This window comes from Lissotriton vulgaris, chromosome 8 (genome assembly GCF_964263255.1).
Source record: "Lissotriton vulgaris chromosome 8, aLisVul1.2, whole genome shotgun sequence".
NCBI lineage: Eukaryota > Metazoa > Chordata > Amphibia > Caudata > Salamandridae > Lissotriton > Lissotriton vulgaris.
Genome location: NC_141696.1, coordinates 576,783,152 through 576,805,418, shown reverse-complemented (window position 1 = coordinate 576,805,418; position 22,267 = coordinate 576,783,152). Strand labels below are relative to the sequence as shown.

The 22,267-nt window shown below is 44.4% G+C and overlaps 1 protein-coding gene across 1 annotated transcript in view; it reads left to right on the top strand.

Annotated features, from left to right (window-relative positions):
- The window catches only part of TAGLN3 (transgelin 3), a 154,634-nt gene that overhangs the window by 115,038 nt on the left and 17,329 nt on the right, over positions 1–22,267 (top strand). The window lies entirely within an intron of this gene.

Sequence of the window (22,267 nt, the reverse complement as noted above, 5' to 3'; positions counted from 1 at the left end):
GGGCTGGACCTAAGTACAATTCTTCTGAAGTAAAAAAGAAATTGCAAAACATCCGTTTTTTCTTTAATGCATCCACTTCAAAGGTTTAATATATTTTGGTTCAATATGAAGATATCTATATCATCTAAATTGGATCTTAACAATCAATGATTAGTACAAATATTGTGACTACACTAGTTGAATAAACTGCTGACTAATTTAAATGTGATTAAATATCGTAGACAATATCAAAAGGTGGGAGTGATTATGAAACAGTATGAACAAAGAGAGAGCATCAAATCCCCTCAGTCTATAGGTAAACACCTGGAGTCTAAAAAGCTAACTATACACTAGAAATACATTCTAATGTGTTTGATTAATACAATTTAAAAAATGTACAATACATACAAGATGGGATTATGTTCTTCTCATTGTTATTCTTTAGAAAAACAACACCATCACATCACAGTAATATTGGCCAATATCATTATTAAAGTGTGATATTATGAGATACACAACTCTTGGGCAAAGTAATTTGATATGTGAATATTATTATGTTTCATTTGTATTGCACTTCATACCCGTGTTGATGCACCAAAGCACTTTGTGAGTGGTTGAGTAAGAATCTGCAGTTAGTTGTGCATGGTTGGTAAAGTGTAGTTTTTATAGTATGAATTGAGTGTGAGGCTTTGGGAGTAGTGTGTGACAGCTGCATAGGTGCTCAATTGTGCAGCTGTGACCAGACACAAAGTGTTGAAAATAGTTCTAAGGTAAGTAGAGTTGGGGTTGTAGATATAGGCCATCTTCATCCTATCTGACCTTAAACTGAATGGGACATGTGTTTGAGAACAGTAACATCTGTACAGCTCACCAGATCTCAAAGCTTCTAAATTCCTTCCCGGAGCAAGTTTCAGAGATTGACCATCTGCCCAGATAATGACTCCCGCTAATACAAGATTTTCAGGAGAAACAGTCAGTTGTGGGGCCAATGGGGTTACAATGTCAACAGATGGAGTTGAAAGGAGATCTGTCCAGTTCCATGGATAACTCTGTTGCTGATGTGGAAGCCTTAATAGAGATAAATCTTGCAAGAGGCCACTAGAACAAATTGTATTTTTGTCATAGTGATATGTACAAAAGAGCGTATAATTTGCCTTGATTCTCAGAAGTCTGTGGAGGAGGTTGAGCAATTTCAATACACACCTTCCATATAATTCATCCTAAAACCAAAACCCTGCGCAACCCTTGATTCCAAAGTAAATTGGAGCACCTCATAGCCCTGGTAGGGTTCTGAAGTCAATCAATCAATCAGGGGATTATAAAGCGCGCTACTCGCCCGTGATGGTCTCAAGGCGCAGGGGGGTGGAGGGTGCTATGTAGATGATCAGTGTTAATTCTTCCTGAAATTAAATGTAATTAAATGTAATTAATGTAACACATTCACTTCTATGTGCACTAGATATTACTTAGACAAAAAAAACTACTACAGGCAATTTGCACTTATGTCGCACAACGCAGCACCGCCACCAAAGGAGCTTGGCTATGTTGTGTGAGAGGGAGAGAGCAGAACAGTATTATATCTCCAAATAATGTTTTTTTTTACTTCCTCTCTAAGCTGACACTGTTCGAGCCTGCCTTGCTGCAAAACAAATTAACAATTGGTGGAAAATGCATATTGCATACTGAGAAGTTTGACGACATTTAGAGAGACAAAACCACCTAAATTGCAGTAAAACCTTGTTAGATTTGGGGGTCTCTAGTTGGCACAGGTAGGTACTTGTGACAAATAGGGACCCTCTCCTCTAGTCAGGATAAGGGGATTACACTTCCAAAATAACCCCTGGTCACCCTCTTGGTAGCTTGGCACGAGCAGAAGGGATTTACTTCAGAGGCGTTGTAAGTTAAGCAGTTGTGACCACATACAGTAACCCAGTGACAACACTAAAAATGGACACCGCACAAGGTTTTATATAAAAAATAAGTATACTTTATATAGAGTTACCACAAGACCAGAAACGACAAAAATACACACTATGATTACTTTAAGATAGTAGATTTAAGCTTAGTTCAGTTCAGTTCTTAGATGCGACACTCTGCGTCAATGTACCTTAAGTTGCGTTGCGCTTCCACGACAAGCAATGTCGCAGCAATGGGAAATGCGGCAAAGTTCAGATACAAAGAAATAAAGACGTGAAGATCTTCCAGATGCTGCACGCTTCTCGGGGATGCGAGAAGTCATCGGTTCGATGCGTGGACTGCAGCGGCGACACCCCTACGTTGCGACAGCAGCAGCTCCAGCGGCGCCGCTCTTCTCCCACGATGCGTGAAGCTTCCGCTCGATGCGACAACTACAGCGGCGACATCCAAAATGCGACGGCAGCAGCTCCGACAGCGGCGTGCTTCTCGGAGATGCAAGGTGCTCTTGGTCGATGTGGTGCAATGAAACAGTTCCAGCGGCGACACCCTACTTTGAAGTTGCGACGGCAGGCACAGCGACGGCAACATGCTCCAACCTCGTTGCGAGATTCTTCTCCTGATTCAGTGCAGTGCCACAACTACAGCGGCGACACCCTCCTTCGGAGTTGTAACGGCAGCAGCAGCGAGGGCGAGATACTTCCTCTTCGTTGCGGCACATTTCTCTCCTATGCAGTGCAGTGCAACAGTTCCAGCGGTGACACCCTCCTTCAGAGTTGCGACTGCAGGCACAGCGACGGCAACACGCTTCTTCTTGTTGAGTCGCACTTCCAGCTCCTTGCGACATGCAGTTGCTCAGAAGGCCCAAAACAGCAGCAAGAACTTCCAAAGAACTCTGGGGAGTTGGGGGGTGAAGTCTGTTGTCCCTGAGACTTCAGCAGGAGGCAAGCTCTTTTCCAAGCCCTTGGAGATCCTTCACAAGTTGAAAGCAAAGTACACAAAGTGCCTTTCTCCTTCCTTTGGCAGTAAGGCAACCGCTGCAGGCCAATCCCCCAAGCAGCACTTCAGGGAATAGTCTCTCCTTAGTTTCTTCAGGTTCCTCTCCTCAGTAAAGGTTTCTTCTTGTAGTCCAAAAGTGATCTAATTTCATGGGATCAGGGTCCCAATATTTATACCCCAAAATCCTTTGTTCTCTGAGGGTAGAGGGGCCTTTGCCCAGTCCAAACCAGTTCTGAAGCACTCTTTTTACCAGACTTCTCCTTTCCTTTCACAGTGCAGGGCAGGCAAATCAGACGCCACACAGGAGGTGGAGCCAGCATTGTGGAAGGCAAGTACAGTCCTGGAGAACTTTGTTTACAGGACTCCTTCTCTTCTTTCAGTGTGCAGGGCAGAGACATCAGCCGCTCCCCAGGGGGTGGAGCCAGCATTGTGGAAGGCAGGCACAGCCCTATTCAAGGTTCAGGTACAACTCCTCCCTCCCATCTAGATGCAGATCTCTCTATTCACCACTGGGTGACTCAGCCTGTCTCTTGGAATCCCCCAGCCCTGTCACTCACAAAATCAAACAAAGGAATACACAACCTAGCAGAGGCAGGTTTGAATGGTTAGACAAGCAAATACCTACTTTCTAAAAGTGGTATTGCAAACACAGAATATTAAAATAAACTTCACTAAAAGATGTATTTTATTATTCTGAGTCCAGGCATACTAAATTCGAATTTCTACCACGTCCTCTCAGTCTGTTAGGATTATGAACATGTAATAACCTAACACCCCATTCTGGCCTATGGAGAACAGGTAGCCTTGCAATAGTGAAACACAAAAATGGCTGTAATTCACTATTAGAACATGCCACACACATCAGGGCTTGTCCTACCTCATACTTACAATGCACCCTGCCCTTGGGTCTAACATAGGGGTGACTGATATGAAGAAAAGGGAAGGTTTAGGGACTGGCAAGTGGATGCACTTGCCCAGTCAGCATGACAGTACCAGACTGCACGCAGGCTCTGCAATGGCAGACCTTGGACACATTTTACAAGGCTGCTTCTGTGGGTGGCACAACCAGTGCTGCAAGCCCACCAGCAGCATTTGGTTTACACGCCCTGGGCACACTCAGTGCACTAGACTAGGGTCTGACAAGTAAGCCAATTATCCAATCTTGGAATCACTAATCCATACCTCAATTTATAATAGGGAGCACTTGCGCTGTGGCGCTGGATAGCAGTGGCACAGTGCCCAAAGCATCTAACACCAGCAAAAACACATGAGGCAACAATAAAAATGGAAGGGAGACCCACGCCAACGGTGCCAGGTCTAACAAACCTCACGTAAATATGGGAGTTAAATGGAAGCTTTGCTTAAGGATTACAAATAAACTCAAGAGATTGTTGACTAGAAAAATGATAAGGTTATTAAAACAAAAGAAACACCAGAGTGAATACATTTTAACATTTGCCTATTGTGGCAGTGTTTTATCCCTCACTCTATCATGAGGGAACTCTAACTTATTTTATTATTAGCTAAAACACAGAAACTGAGGGACATTGGTCTGTAGAATGTTATAAAAGGATGTTGAGCTATACACACCTTTATTGTTCTATGGAATCAAAGAGAATGCAGCCACACTTATCACAGGGCTTATTCTACTCTAATATTTGCATACGAACCATTAGGGTATTTGTTCAAATGCAGCAACTAGTAGTTCTACAAAAGTGTAGGATTAAAAATATTGACAGTAGAAAAACAATGGAAGAAAGCAAAGCATTTTTTTAAAAATGTTTTTTATTTTATTACAAAGAAAAGAACAATACACAAGGCAATAGTACAATATACACAGACATGTGTTCATACAGAAAGGACTTCTGAGTGCAATGTTATTCAGCATATAAGTAATACAGAGAGTCGGGGGTCAGCGGGGAAGCCGGTCGATAGTAACATAAAGTGAAGGATACATGAAATGTCAGATCAGGGGGAAAGGGAGACATCTAGGCTCTCAACGAAAGGGGGCGTACATATGTTTCCACGGTAGGCATTCCACTGGTACCAGATTTTATTCCTGTTCCTAGGTCTACCCCTAGCCACATATACAGTCTTTTCTCTAAACATGCACCAATCCATATTTTCCTTCCATACCGATACCGTGGGCGGCCGCTGGGAACCCCACAACTGTGCAATGTCTCTCTTGGCAATCATGTTCCCAAGGGTCGCCCACTGGGTCTGAGCAACATTATAATCATTCGATTCCCACATATTCAACAGGCAGCGCCTGGCTTCAGGCAGTAACACAACTCCCGTGACCCTCTCCATCACTGCATGCACACAGTTCCAGAATGCAACCACCTCCGGGCACTCCCAAATTATATGAAGGAAGGTTCCAACCATTCCACAGCCACGTTTACATAACCCCTCGGTGGAATAACCCATACGAACCAAGCGCGGACCAATGACATACACACAATGGAGGATTTTAAGTTGAACAAGGCGGAGACGGGCAGGAATAGCCACCTCCTTAGGAGAAGATAACGCGGATTGCCAATCCTCGTCGTCCAGTTCCAAACCATCTCCAGTCCAGACCTCCCTAAGACGTACAAGTAGATCCGCCCGATTATTGATCAACTTGTTGTATATTAATGAAATCGTGCTATCAGGCACATGACCATCAAGCACACGATCCTCGAGCGGGGAGGACTCGGGGATATCGACGCCAACAGTGAAAACCGAGGTCAAAGCGTGGCGAACCTGTGCGTATCTGAAAAACTCCCTGACGCTCAGCTCGTATTCTGTCTTTAATGCCTCAAAGGTCTTAATTTTGCCCTTGGCCCAGAGGTCGCCCACCCTGCTAATACCAATCATGTCCCATTTCTCAAAACCTTTCGTTTTCCAGAGACATTCCAATCTTTCAGACGCATACAAAGGAGTTGCATGGGTCAGTCGATCTCTCCAACCCAAAGCCACATTCGCATCATGCCAGACTCGTACAGCGATCTTGGTAGGTCCAGTTAATTTCCTCCCTGCTACCTTAGAATAGAGTGCCCTATTGTAGTTCCTACCCGGTAACAGGTGTTTGTCCATCACGAATGCCAGGTTTGGACCAGATGCGTACGTTGCATGGTTAATCGCACTCAACTGAGAGGCCCAATAATACCGCCTGATATCCGGAAGTGCTATACCTCCGTCGTACCAGGGGAGCGTTAGCTTAGCAAGGGCGATACGCGCACATCCGTCCCAAACTAGCCGCCTCTGTAAGCTCTCCACCTCTCAAAAATAGCTCACCGGAATAATATCGAACGTATTCTGGAGCGCGTACAAAAATCGTGGCAGGGACATCATTTTAAAAAGCACAGCGCGCCCGAGCGGTGACAATGGCAGCCTATGCCAGCGCATAACGTTGAGTTTCAGCCTCTGAAGAGGGGGAAGCAGATTGCGTTCGTAGCGGACGGCGGGGTCCAAAGATATGAAGATCCCCAAGTATTTGAATCCTGTCTGCGAGACCTGGATAGGAAATCTACGAGGCAGAGGAGGGAGACCACCCGAGAGCACATAAACACAGGATTTAGTCCAATTATTGACTAAACCTGAGTTCTTTCCAAACGAAGTAAGCACGTCAAACAACACGTTAAGCGTTTTTCGGGGGGAACGTGAGGTACAACAAGATATTGTCTGTAGAAAAAGCGATACTCGATCCTCAAAATCCGGGGTCCACTGGATACCCTTTATGGAAGGCTCCCATCGCAGCCAGGCAGCCAGTTGTTCCAGAGCGAGAGCAAAAAGTAGGGGGGACAACAGGCAGCCCTGCCGCGTACCCCTCCCAAGGGTAAAAGAGTCCGATACTCGGCCATTAACGACCACCTGAGCTAGCGGTTTCTGGTACAAAAGTTTCACCCACCCGATGAACCCGGAACCAAAACCAAATTTCGCGAGGGCGGCCCAGAGATACGGCCATTCTATTGTGTCAAAGGCCATCGTGGCGTCTACGGAAGCCAAAATGGCCAGCTCGTGAAGAGACGCCGCCCTCGCGAGGACGCCATGTGAGAGCCGCAGGTTAAGTGCAGTGTTGCGATGCGGGATAAAACCAGACTGATCCGGGTGGATCAGGTCACTAATTACCTTGATCAGTCGGTTAGCTAACAATTTAGCTAGAATATTGGGTTCGGCATTTAACAGCGAGATGGGCCTATATGAAGCACAGCGATCCCGCGGCTTCCCCTCCTTGTGAATAACCACGATCGTAGCGAGACGCTGATCGCGAGGAAGGGAGCCAAGGTCTCGCGACTCCAGGAACATATCTCAAAGATACGGTGCTATTTTATCTGGACAAAGTTTGTATAGTTCAATGGGCAGACCATTGGGACCCATAGCCTTGCCAAAGCGAATGGAACAAATGGCAATAGCAATCTCATCCGCCGAGAGCGGAGCATCCATTAAGTCTCTGTCGACCTCTGATAGGCGCGGCAATGCAATGTCACGCAACAACAGATGAGAATCTTCCTCTGCCCTATCAGAGACCAGAGAGTACACCGTTCAAAAGTATTCTACAAAACACTCAACAATCTCAGCCGGATCTGTCACACACACTCCATCAAGTTTCTCAATCACGGGAACCACACAATTCGCCCTTTCTTTCTTATCGAGCCATGCGATCAATTTACCAGCCTTGTTCCCAACATCATACAATCTGCCCTGTTGCTCTCTATTCATTATTTTGGCAGCATCAGTAACCAGGGCTCTGTAATCTAGTTGCTTCAGGCCGAGGGAGTGTAGTTTAGCACCAGTCACGCCAGGCTCAAGGTCACACTCTAGCTTGGCTATCTCTGTCTCAAGACGAACAGTTTCTTCATATTTAGTTTTCTTGGCCCCAGCAATTAGCGACAGAGCCTGTCCACGAATAACTGTCTTGAAGGCTTCCCACAATGACAGACCCCACATTTTCAAGAAAATAGTGATCAAGGGACTTTATCAAATCGGTGCGGGTCTTGGGATTGCGAAAATACCGAGGGTTTATGGGAGCGACCCGTCCTTCGCCACACACTTTAGTATCCATGCAGAGCCACAAAGGGGAATGGTCTGATATGCCCCGGGCAAGGTGTCTAATTTCTCTAATAGAGGGGGATTGCGTCGCCTGCATCAGGACGTAGTCAAGTCTGGAGAGACTGCCGTGGGCCCCAGAATGGAAAGTGTATTGCGTCTGCTCGGGATGCATCAACCTCCAGCAGTCTACCAGACCAAAAGTCTCCATAAACCCACCAAGCCATGATTGAGACTTGGTAAGGTCTCGGGGGGGTAGCGATCTACACTGCCAGAGACAACCGAATTGAAGTCTCCACCCATAACCAGGATACCATCAGGAAGCCCCAGCACTAAACGCCCAATATCAGCAAAAGTAGAGGTCTGTAGACCCGGCGGGACGTATACGGTAATCAGTGAAACAGTCCTTCCCTCCCATCTGCCAGTGAGGGCGGCGTATCGCCCCAATCATCAAGGATTACATTATCTATTTCCAAAGGGAGAGAGGACCGGACAAGGATGCCCACGCCCCTAGAACCAGAAGTAAATCCCGAGTGTGCAACAAGACGATACCCCCGCCTGTTCATGGCGGACACGTATTCCCAATCAAATGTGTTTCTTGTAGGAGAACGACATCGGGGGAGAGGCGACGCAGGAATTGTAGCACCACTCCCCATTTTATTCTATCACCCAACCCATTGACATTCCAAGACATTAGCCTCAACCCACTACCCCCCAACCCGGCAAGGAATGCAGAATCCACCCCACAAAGAACCCAATGACCGGATCAAAGAAGAGAACAATACATTGCCTTGAGAGAAAATAACAAACACACAAACTCCCCCCACCACCCCCCAACTTGAACCCGTTGCAACTCCCCCCACCCTGCACCCCTGCGTTAGACTCAGAAGCCACCCCAACTTGCAGTGTGCCTGTCGCCCTGACATTAAACTAGTCTACAAAAAGAAACCCGGAGGAGGAAAGAGTCTCGTTTCCTCTGCCACCCTCGGACATACAACAATAAAACACAATCGTATTAGAATCATCGAACCCAGCTGTGTGAAAAGTCAAATGTTCGGAAGTCGGGAACCACAGTGTCACTCTTACTCCAGCGCACCACCCTCGGCACCACCAGGGTGCCCAGTTCGATCGTTCCGCGTAGGTAGAGAATCCAGCCAGTCACTAACACTTTCAGGACAGTCAAAGAAAAACGTCCGGTCCTCGTATTCAACACGAAGCCTGGTTGGAAATAGCATTGCATATTTCAGGCCTACGTCTCGCAGTCTTCGCTTCACTCCCTGAAAACTCATCCTTTGCCTTTGAACAAGCTGGGTGAAGTCCGGGTAAAAACTCACTGTTGTGTTTTTGAACTTTACCGGGCCGCTCACCCTCGAGGCCTGCAGGATAGCGTCTCTATCTCTGAAATGGAAAAGTCTGGCAATGATAGGCCTCGGAGGGGCACCCGGCCTCCGTTTCCCACCCGGCACACAATGGGCATGTTCCACGGCGAAAAATATGCTGAGACTTGTAGGGGCAAGGTGATTTAGGACGAGGTCTTCCACCAGGAGGTCTGTTGCAGGATTTTTGGGGTTTTCAGGGACACCGATGATGCTTATGTTGTTACGTCGGGCCCTGTTTTCAAAGTCCTCCAGTCGGTGAGACATGAGGTCGTTGAAGGATCGCAGATTGCCGATTTCAGCCTGTAAATCTGACACATCGGTCGTGAGGCTAGAGGTCTTTAAATCCAGCGACTTGACCCTTTCATTGGTCTTAGACAAGTCATATCTGATCAGGGTAACATCGATGGCCACCGTGTCAATTTTAAGAGCGAAAGCTTCATATTGCTGGCCGATGGTAGCCTTCATGTTGGCAATGGCACCCATGACATCCTGGAGAGACAGTTCGGTCAGCGCAGCCGGGTCTTCCTTGGCTTCTTCCGAAGTACGGCTGGTGCTACCGGGGGACCCTTTAGGATGGGTATAGCGGTCCATGACGTTAGTTTGGATCGGTCACCTGCATAGAGGCGTCTTGGTTTTCCGCTTCTCGTTGTCGGCCCTGTTAGCCATCTTGGAAAATGTGCCCCGGAGGGGCCCGTGAGACCTGGTGAAAATGGCCGTTCGCAGGCAAATCACCAGAGTCTACAAAAATGAGCTCAAGTGGCAGAGGTGACAACGTAGCTCGATACAGATGCGCTCAAGACCGAAGGCACACGATGAAGAGGCAGAGCCAGGCTGGACCTCGGACAAACCGGAACCGTCTTGTGATCTGATAGTGCCAGGACCCAAAAACGAAACTGAAAGTTGGTTCAAGGCTACTGGGGGAGCCCCTCAGCCGCTGTTGTTCAACTACGTCTCGGCGTCCTAGCCTGCCAAGCCCCCGGCTTCACCATGGGGTGGGCCTCAAAAGTTCAGATCAACGTAACTGCGGTTCCCAAAGTCCAAATTAAAATTTCGAAAGAGCAAAAGCGTCAGCAGAGGTTCATCTCCAATAACCCGTCTTCAGAATCAGGATAATTTCAGGGTATGTGCAAAGGGCGGCGAGGGTCTCGGGAGCCCTGTGCTCACGCGGCCATCTCGGATGCTCACGTAGCTCCTCCCCCAAGAAAGCAAAGCATTGAGCAACACACATGTCAGATTAATACAGCTCAGTCATGTCACGCCATTGACGATTCTTAAACTAGACCCCACTGAAAGTTCACAGTGCCCTAAATGTACGGAAGCAATGTAGCACCTTCTTAAATGTATGTGCCCCAAGATCCAGCAACACTGGGGACAAGAATCTAAAACATACAGTGATAGAATACACCCAACAGGTCCAACACCTCCCAAATATACCTGCTAGGAATATAGACCTACCACACAAAAAGTACAGTAATGATAAAGTTCATAGATCGGAAATCACTAATAGCCAAGAGAGGACTTCCAATACACAGATTAAGCCCCACAGGTCCAACAATTGCTGGCTGGTTTCGAGACGTAGGAGAGTGGTGTACGGCCAAAGAGGCCAGAATGAAATTGTTGAGTACCAATGGCAAACTGCCAGAAGATATAAAACCATAGCAAAGGCCCTAAAATTCCCCCAGATGAACAACCACTATAAGAACTGGAAAGATATGAAGATACACTAAGAGCATTAAATTGTATGAGAGATTTGGGGATGACTATGTCCAGAGATACGTGGGCACAACTGTGCTCTAGGTGTGCAAAAGGGTTTTGATGACTGCACCCTGTATGTAAAATGATATGTAAAATCGATTTCACCCCCTGAGCGCAAGGTTAATGTTAATGTTAAAAAGTGATCAAGTTTGGTTAATGTGGTATTTGAAAAAATACGAATGAAAAAATAGCTAAAATAAACAAGAAAATATTGAGAGCTGTCAAAAATGCAGGGTCTTTCACTATCAAACGAACATGCTGAACCGATGAGCCTGGCTGCCACACGGATAAAATATGAGGATCAGTTTTATAATTTGAGGTCATCTACGGAGTCTGAAAGTCTTGTATACGAGAAATCTGACTTCGACATGAATAATTTCTTTTGTATTTGGTGTTGATAAAGATCTGTTCAGTCCCTAAAAGTCAAAGTAAATTAATTCTCAGATATAGCATTTCACTAGCCAGATATAAACTTTAATACAAATTCTGACTACAGTAACACATGGGAATCTCTCTGTTTGTACAGGCCAGAACATTATTGATGCACTGCAATTTACTGGGAAGGGGTATGGTGTTAGGTTGCGAGAGATTTTCTGCACCTTTATAATTTCTCAATTTCACTGTTTTAAGTTCCCTAGTCGGCGTTCCTTTTGTAGATTGCCACTTCCTCTCCGCCCTCTTTGTTAAATTCATTGTTGTATTAATCATGACCTCTGACTAGACTTTGGTAACTGCTTGGCAGCATTTATCAGTCTCCTACTGCATTGAGGTAAATTAAAATTACCCACCTTTTTATTCCTTCTATTTTTTGGGATGCTGGCCGGGAAAATGTAACCTGTGTTTAAGTTCTCCGAAATAAGCTAAATTCTTTCTAACATATTTTAGTAGTGGGTTAATTTACTTAATCAATAAAACAATCATGGTTATTTTGGCTATATTCTATCCAGAAAAAAATTATACCAAGGCACCGTATATAATCTAATGTATAACATCAAAATTCATGCAATACACCTTCATAAAACATTTTTATCACTCACTGTGGTATGGATGGCGAGCCATGCCAACCTCTACAATAGGATTTTTTTAGTATGAACCTAATATTTCGAAAATGTTATCAAAATACAATTGTGAGGCTAAACAATTTAAATCATGCTTTTCGAGTGGAACATAGCACAATATCCTTAGGCAATTGTTGAGAAACTGGAGTGGACAACCATACTCCTTCAATCATAGCCCACACTCAGGCAATCTATTTACAAAAGCATAAATCATGCCAAGATTGAGCTATTAATTAACTCTTGTTAGACTGTATATACTCCATATACAGTAAAATACAAGAAATGAATTGCATCCAGAAGCAATTGGACATTGTGATATCTGAATAATCGGCCTAACCATCTCTTTCTAGAGAGCCTGTTAGGAGTGCAGAAGAGTATAAAGTGTTAGGTCGTTTTATGTATGACTACACCACATGGACTTAGACTTAAAGAGTCTTTCTTGCTCACCCAGTTAACTTTATACTTTCTATTTTCACAGTATGGTTTAATTTATTGATTTGATGAACCCAATTTGTCTTAGAAGCTAGCTCAAGGTGTATTCCACCCAATCCCAAAATTGTATTTCTAAACCTCTACCATTTGACTAGGTGATTTCATTTGTGGTGTCCCAAATACTGTGTTAAATACAATTAAATACAACAATCAGTAAAGATATTTAGCATGTTTGAACCATGAGGCTGCTGCGCCATAGGTAATACAAATTCCCCGTAAAGGGCATTGTCAAACTTTGTCCATAGCCAGAGCAGGACAGAAATGGGCGTAAACTCCCAATCGTTAAATTCTAAAATTCCAATTTCAGCTTGGGAAGGATACTCTGGGGTTGCTGGAGGATGGAAGAGCAATGTCTGTAGGAACTGTTGCTCACATATTTGCAGAGTTTCAAGAATATAAAACCTTACACGTGTCTTATGTAGGGCTCGTGCCAGGGAATCAGCATTCTAAATGATCAACCCGGCTAAAACAAATCACCTCCCAGATTTCTTATTAAATATTCAAAGCCTGCTGAAGAAGAGACCAGCATTCTGCAGTCTTTGAATCTGGCCACTATGCTTCTCAGTAATGGAATGAAATGTAGGCTGAGTAATTACCAGTGGTAGGGAATAATGCAATCCTTTCGTGCATCACTTTAAAATTTTTCTCAGTGGGATTCTCTCAGAGAATGACTAAAACCAGTCTGGAATTGGATTTGTTCTTGTCCTGAGTAGGACATTGCCTAGCAGTTTGTATTGGGTATTTCCAATAACAGCGACGTAAGTTTGCTTCATACTTAAAGAGATGTGAGCAGTCTAAATGCAAACAATTGGGAAGCACTGATGTCTGAGGTTAGCGTCTTGAAATACTAGAAGTTTAAGATAGCTGCCAATATCAAGGTTATGTCCGAATCTCATGAGACATCTACTCTCATATGGAGATATTCATCCTCTTTAGTTGGAAAGTTATATTTGCATTACTTTAGGTCCAAACCCTCAAAGCCCTCTGTAGAGGAAGGATCACAGGACCGTGCTGGTAAGTTCCATGATAACTTTCATTGGTTGCCAAATGCAGATACACGTGATGTGACTGACTGGGCAGAGGAAACAGCTCCAACTGCCAGTATGTTTCTGATTAATACATTCCCCCCTTAACATTCGGGTTCTGATGCCAGAATACAAATCCAACACATCTTCCCTCTTACAACCTTTTCCCAAAAAACAATCTAAACGAAACAAAACATAAATACAATGTATAACCTCAAAATATATTTGCTAGAGGTTTGTGACGCATCCCACATCTATTTATATAAATGACAGGTTATACATAGTCCTGACATCTTGTGGGGGGCTTTTTCTCACAAGGTGGTCTTAAAACTTGCGCACTGCATGCTCCATGTTCAGTATAGACAGCACCATCACATTCCACATGTGCAATAGCACCCCACTGAGGCAACAACCTCTCTTTGTTCCAATACTTGTTATGCTCCAACATGAAAAATTGATCTTAGACATTAATTACTTTTTCCGATTGAGAGAATCTGGACCTATCTTTGAACCCAATACCAGGCAGCTGAGCCCTGACCATATCACCTGGTTTGATGGATGAGGTATGTGCCCTCTCCAGTTCACCCTACCAGCATACTTTCTTTGTAACATTTGATGTTTCAACTTCACTGATGATGTCTCCCTCCACCATGGAACCCCTCTATCCATGGGCAAGCCACCTTGGTCACAGGTTCACATCTTTTGAGAAGAGTGAATGGAGATACCTCTGTGACCGTGTTGGGAGTGGTGCGAATCGCCTATAGTAAATCCTTAATTTTCTTGCCCCAATCCAACCCACTAGCAATGTTGTCCTTGATGACCCTATTAAACCTCTCAACAAGGCCATTGCTGTGGGGCTGATATAAAGATGTTTTGGTGTGTTTCACACCCCAATGGGACAAAAATAGTTCAAACTCGACAGACGTAAAGTGCACCACATTGTTTGTCACTACTTCATCAGGAGCTCCTTCTCTCATAAACACGGTTTGCAGAAATCAAATGACCTCTGAAATATCCAATGACCTTACAAATCCCACCTCAGGAGATAGTGAAAAAAAACAATAACTACAACTCCATATCAACAGCTGTCTTTCACAACATTTTTAGGCTCTATTATATCCATTCCCAATTTGGAGGGATGGAATGGATACATCTTCCACAGGACTGGGCACAGTAATTTGCGATTCGTCACTAATGCCGCACTTCACACACTCTTATACAATAGGATCCACCTTCTTGTCCAAACCTCACCACCAAAACCTATCCTTAGTGCTCCTTTTCATAGCTCACATCGATATATATGGCCTTCATGCGCCAGCTTCAAAACCCTGCCACGAATCCCATTGAGTACGATCAATGTATCATCCCTTCTTAGTAGTCCAATTGAAACATTTAACTCACCACAAACACATGCTTGTAAGCATCAACATGCACAAAAGATGTGTCCTTGGGGGAATCCTTGCCAATCAGACATCTGACATCCTGTAAATCCTTATCGTCTTCCAGAGCAGTCCTCCATTCAACTTCTGAAATGCACCCATTGATTAGTAAGACTGCAAATTGCACCCACCATAACAAAATCTTCTCTATCAACATCAGCTGCTCCCTAATCATCACTTAGAGGCAAACGGGACAGACAGTCTGCAAAAATGTTCCTCACTCCTGAAATGTATTCCCCACGATACTAAAATACTGAAAGTCTAAATTGACATTTGTCGATGCTTGGCATTGCATTACTGGCTCCCTTAATTGTAAAAAGATTGATTATGGGCTTGTGGTCTACTTTAGTAGTAAATTCCACACCCCACGGGTAGTTCCTGAAATGGTTAACCACCCACCAACAGGCCTAAGCTTCACGCTCAATGACCGAATAGGTACTCTCAGCGCCTCTCAAGGCACGAGATGCAAAAACCACCACTTCATCCTTTCCTTGATGAGCCTGCAACAATACAGCCCCCAAACCATATTCACTGGCATCAGTGACTATGATAGAGGTGTCACATGTTTGAAATGGCTTTACAGGAATGGCAATGTCCACCTCCTTCTTAATTACCTCAAACTCTTCATCTACCTCCTTGCTCCACACAAACTTCTCATTCTTTTTGAGCAAAGTTCTAAGATTGCAGGTTCTTTCAGCACATTTGTGAATTGCAGAATGCCATAAATGGATCACACCTGATCCTTATTAGTGGGAGTCGGAACTCTGTAATTGCCCTAGCTAAACTCTTCTTTGATTCCACACTTTTTGCTGAAATCTCGCAGCCCAAATAATCCACATACTCAACTGTGAATCTACACTTGTCAGCCAGTAATGTAATGGCTTTTTCCCACAATGCTGACAGAACAATAGCCTGGGGCGTATCATGGGATGACATATCTTGACTAAACACCAGGATGTTATCCTGAAAACACAACATTAGGTATGATCTTACTAAGAGCCTCTACAAATCGTTGAAAGACGGAGGAGGCAGAGGCCAAACCAAATGGCATGCGCTTAAATCTGAATGCATCTTCAGGAGTAATAAACAATGTCACAGGCCTCAACTCATGTTTCAATGCTATCTTATGATATGTGGCCATCATATCTACGGTTGTGAACCCTTTAGCACCTTTTAGGGTGGCCAACATTTCAGTTATTTTTGTCAGGGGTGTCTGTCCACCCAAATCTTCCCATTGAAGCCCCTTGTAAATGTATGTAAATGTATAGGCATTTATATAGCGCACTACTTACCCGTAGGGTCCCAAGGCGCTTCGACTGCTGCGAAACCCTTCCTGGCTTCCCTGAGAGATGGTCCCTTAATGGGTATCTCCAGGGTGAGACCAGGCATCCCCGGCAGTCTGGTGGGGCCGTTAGCCACTTGGATGCTAAGGGTATCCAGCTTATATAATGGAGATTTCCATTGAAATGAATGGGAGGGGCATGACGAGTTACCCTTGTCATTAGCAGTGAAGAGGTTAGTGAAGATGAGGCAAGCTAATGCCCAGAGTTGCCGAGTGTGATCGCTGATCAGAGTGGGCACCGAGGCGAGAGAATTATCGAGTCCGCTGACCCTGGTCCAGAAACCTGCCGTGCCGGGAATCGAACCCTGGTCCCGGGCCGTCCTCTGCTCTCGGGTCTGCCGCCTCTAACCAGTGAGCCACACTACTTCACTTAAGTCTGTGCACATCCTAAATTGACCCATTTGCCTTCCTTGCCAACACAATTGGGGACAATCATTCAGAACTTTCAATGCCCTCTATAATGCCTTGATCACGCACATTTTTTTATTTCTTCCTGAGTTCTTCTCCCATGGTCACAGGTAAAAATCTTACCTTGTGCACCACAGGAACAGTACTAGACTTTAGTATGATTTGATGGGAGAAACCTTTCAGCTTTCCCAATTTATCTTCGAAAATTTCCGGTAATGCATATAGCCACGGCCACACATTCACAGCCGCCACAAACTCTTTCTTCAACAACACCTGCTCAGAGCTATTGGGGATCAAGATTATTCCCAACCTCCTTTGTTCCAACCATTCTAAAAGAAATGACCTATCTTTGGCCACGTATACACACCAAAGTTTATGCCACCTCAGTTATTGGTTATGGGTGTGTGATTCACCACTACTGCCAAGAAGCTTGGATCCACTTTACAGGTTATAATCCTACTGCGTGAGGTGTGCAGATCAGCACTTATTACCAGATCTGCAACACACAGGCATGTGGTGAGTCATTGGGTGTGCGAATCAGCACGATCCACAAAATAAATAAACACCTGCACATTAGTTACTTACTCTGACAGTTCTTTGGTGTGAGAATCACCTCAATCTTCATACATACAAATACCTGATGCGCCCTCTGCTGCTCCACCTTGCTGTGCCAGCACAAACCTCAGTGGACGCTGTAGAGGAAACTATGATGTTAGTTTCCTGGTGTGTCACACACAACGTTCGCATGCTGATCATGTGACAGCCCCCCACAGGAATTAGAGCTCAAGTTGGATGCGCAAGGGACACACACTGTGAGAGCTCTGAACGAGCTCGTACGAAGCGAAATCAGGAATGCCCCCGAATGTGCCCAAAATGCCTTTAGGATGTCTTCAGGGACAGCCAGGATACTTCCAGGTGCTTGTGGATGCCATGGAAATTCAGGCACACCCTCCAACATTGCGTCGTCAATATTAAGGAAATACGGTTATCCTCCTCGAAATTCAGGAATGCCTCAATCGGTCATGGACGCAGGTTTCCCCCTCGTCGACAATAAGGGGAAGGACCATGCTGGTAAGTTCCTCTATAACTTTAATCTTTTGCCAGATGCAGATACATGTGATATGACTGACTGGGCAGAGGAAACAGCTCCAACTGCTGGTCCATTTCCTGTAAACACATTCTCCCCTTAACATTCAGAATCTGATGCCAGAATCTAAACCCTAAGCCTCCTTTCTTAATTGGGCATTTTGAACATCGTCTTCTTCAGCTGATTGTACTTTAAGTGGTTCGGGTGTAGGGCAATGCTGGAGAACGTAGGTAAAGAAACAGATGCAATTATCATGGTTTTACTCCTGTGTGACAGAGCACCCCTACACCTCGATTAGCCCCTATGTTAAATCCTCTTACAGGCATACAATAAGAGAGACATATAGTGCTAATGGTAATCTTCTTGACACTCCTATACCTTTTACTTCACAATAATTGATTATCTGCATCTCCTCTTCTTTACAGCGGGCAAGGAACTCTTTGCCACCCAGACGTCACCTTATGAAACTGGAAGCAAATTTATCTCTGGTGACTTTCTCTGTTGATTTGCAATTGCTTTATGTACAGAACCCCTGAGATGCCTGTATACTTTAAACTGGATCATATGAGTCAATCAACTCTCTGGAAGCCCCCTTTAAATAGCAATACACCTGCAACACACTGCAGTTAACACTCCAATGATCAGTTGACCGAATAAACTAAACAATTTGACTACAACTAGCCTTCTTCTCAATTCCTACCATTAGGCATACCTTTTAGTCGAAGCACCACCTCCTGTTTATTGTGATACAAATAATTGCCAGGTCAGCCAGAGATCATCATTCTGAGATCTCCAACCTAGTTTCTAATCCTGGTTTGGACAGGCAATTGATCACCCAATCCTGACTTATCACACATTCCCAAACTATCATTGGTTTCAGAAGTTGGAAAATGTGGGCAGTAAAGCATTGGGTTTTATCAGGTGCATTACCACACTTGGTAAAACACTGAATCATGCAGAATGTATCCACCATTAGGCATACCTTTTAGTCTAAGCACCAGCTCCTATTTATTGTGATACAAATATTTACCAAGTCAGGTGGTGTGTTTGCTTAAGTCATGTTCTTATGTGTGATGTTCTGTAGATGTAGAGTCTGAACTTTTCTACTGTGTGATCTCAAGCAGGGTCTGCTTCACTATGTGTGAATGCAGCTCCATTTACTCTGTTATGTGATGTTGCTCCAATAGAGGCCAGTTCCTTAAATTAAACTTTGTCCAGAATTAATAGAAGTTGGTAGCCAGACAGGTATGTGACGAAAGAGGAGTCCTGTTCTTGGGTCCCCAGGGTTTCATTTTCAGAAAAGGAGCCAGGGCTCGCTTTAGGGACTACTTAAAAAGGGTTTTTTGTGAATCTCTTAAAAGTACGAAATCTGTAATTCCTAGATGTCCAACTTCCAAAAATATTGTTTGTAATTTGGGTCCAGATATACTTTAAGAAAGTAAGAACCTTCATCCAATTTAGATTATCTGTGTAGCCCCAATTGTAAAACTGAATATTGAGCCAACAATATCGAGGACAGATTATCGAGGGGCAAGATATTGAAAAGTAAGTGCATATATGGAAGTCTTCTATCACAGTCCCTCGCATAAAAAAACTCTTACTTGGCCTCAAATCTGGTGCTCCCACGGATCCTTGCTGGGTGTCCGCACTCAAACTTGCTTCCGAACTTACAGCTGATTTCCTCTCCAAAGTCTTTAATAATATTCTCTTATCTGGGCAATATCAGAACATCTAGAAGGAAGCCACTGTCTCACCTCTCCTTAAGAAACCCAATGCCAACCCTTCAGACTGGAAGAACTATAGGCCTATCTCCCTCCTTCCCTCCCCGCATAAATGCTGGAAAAATGTATCAACCTCAAGCTTATGAAATATATTGAAGCTCAAGACAGCCTGGACAGGTCTCAGAATGGTTTTCAGGCCAGTCATAGCAAGCACAGAATCCACCTTGGTAGCAGCTTCGGACTGTATCCGCATGCAGGTCGACCAGGGCGGATCAGCGGTGTTGATTCTGCTCGACTTATCTGCGGCATTTAACACCATCTTCCCAGTTTGCATGCTTCAGCGACTGCGGGAAGCAGGAGTCACCGGGAGAGCTTCTTCACTCTTTTATGTCCGGCAGAACCAATGCCGTTAGGTATGGCGGGTTCAAAGCCAAGGCCTTCAGCCTTCGGTGTTGGTTCCCCCAGGGCTCCTCGCTCAGCCTCACCCTTTTTAATCTTTATATGACCCCCCTGGCTTAGTTGGTGAGATCTTTTGGCTTTCAGGTCCTCTCTTATGCGGATGACACGCAAATCATAATTTCCATCTCCAGTGATTTGCAGCTGGTTGCCCAAAAGTTCAATCAATGTATGACCAGCATAATACGATAGATGAAGGATAACTATCTTAAAATCAACACGGATAAAACGAAGTGTTGGTTTTCGGCCCTCAAACCTCGATTTGGTCTACCGCCTGGTGGGCTGAAATCTGCGGTCACCTTCCTGTTCCAGTGACAGTGGCCAAAAATCTGGGAGTCCTTTTTGATGAGGGCCTTTCTTTTGATGCCCAGGTGAACTGCACAGTTAGTACTTGCTTCTATATTCTTAAAATTCTGAAGAAAGTGCTGCCGTAAATTTCCTCGGAGCTACAGCGGCCCACCATCATTTCACTAGTTACCTCTCGGATAGACTACTGCAATGCATTATACCTCAATGTCAGCATAGGCTCTCTGAATAAGCTTCAGGTGGTGCAAAACACTGCGGCAAGGCTTATTCTTAACATCCCTAAAACACCAGTCCACCAGGGAAGGAATCTGTGCCTTGCATTGGCTTCCGATCAGGAAGCACATCACCTTTAAGGCTCTGAACTTGGTGTACAAAGCTATGCAGTGTACATGCTCATCACATCTCAAAACCTTGTTCCATTGGTACACTCCAGGCAGAACCTTGAGGTCCTCTACTCAGAAAAAACTTGTCTCTCCTAGTTTATGTAGGTCCAAATGGGCTGGTTGCTCATTTTCTGTGGCGGCCACTAAACTCTGGAATTCTTTGCCCCCTCTATCACCGCAGCGGATTCACTAGAGTCCTTTAGGATGATTTTAAAGACCTGGCTCTTTGCCTCCTAGCTGGTTGGTGCTAGTTTCTCTTTCGTCTCGCCAAGCACCTTGATACCATTTGGTTTTAATGTGCTTTATCAAAATTCATCCTATCCTATAGAGTTACTAATCCTAACGCCACAAACTATGTACCTTTAAGATTTATGTACATCATAGGTACATACATGTGGAGTTAGTTATAGAAAATCTAGACTTTCTTACCTGTCGATAATATATTTTCAATATTCTGTCCTCGATATTCTGTTCCATCAATATTGTTGAGTCAATAGTCAGAGGGGCACCTGTAACCTCTATATCTAAATTGAGGTGTTTCTCTTCCAGTGACATTTTATGCTCAGCAAATCCACTTCTGATGATTTTCTGCATACTTCTGATTTTCAGGACATTCTCAAAAATCCTTAGGAGCCAGCATCCATAGATAAGCATGATACCATTTTGTATGTGTACACTTCCTGTCCTACCCTTACTCTTTCATGTAGTCCATTTTGTGACTAGGTACTCGGTTGTACTCGGAGTACATGGCATGTTAAATAGCAATCATTTTGGACGACTTGTAGTGATAGACTGCAAGAGCCTGATGTTTTAGGCCAATTTCTATGAGCTATGGTTTGTGGACTTGGTCCTTCGTGAATTTAAAGGAGGTGGTCTGAAATTAGTTTTCATCAGTGAAGGCTTTTCTAAAAAGTGCAGTCTTTAATTCTAACTTGGATCTCAGGTTGTTTGTTTGGATTTAAGAGCTTGGTGCTTGTTCATCTTGTTCCATATTTCACTTTCATCAGTGTTCTTCCACCATGATTTTTCTGGCATGCCTTCTTTTCCTGGGGATGTCAGATTTTTTATTTCATAGACCCAACCGAAACAAAGTGGAGTGTCACACTGTGTGTAGTATGGCCCATTCACTCTAAAAGGCCCTGTTCAAATGCAGTTTTTTTTTACAGTGGGTCACAGAATATCAGAAGAAAAAAATCAGCAACAACAGTCCTCTCTGAACTCATGAGATGGAGTCCTGTTATCTTACCTTGTTATTTCTAGAGTCTTAAAATATATTCCTACAGACAATGGACAGCCGGTGCAGCGCAGGTGCATAGGGTCCGGATGAAAGCCTATCAGTTAGTCCTTGCACGTTAAGGCTTTAAATGTGGTTCTGGTTGGACTCAGGGTGACATGGTTAGTTCATGTTTGTCAAATCCACTGTCAGAATAGCATTAGCAGATAGCATTACATTGTATGTGCTGAGCTTTTAAGATGTCCAACAAATTTGCACTGGT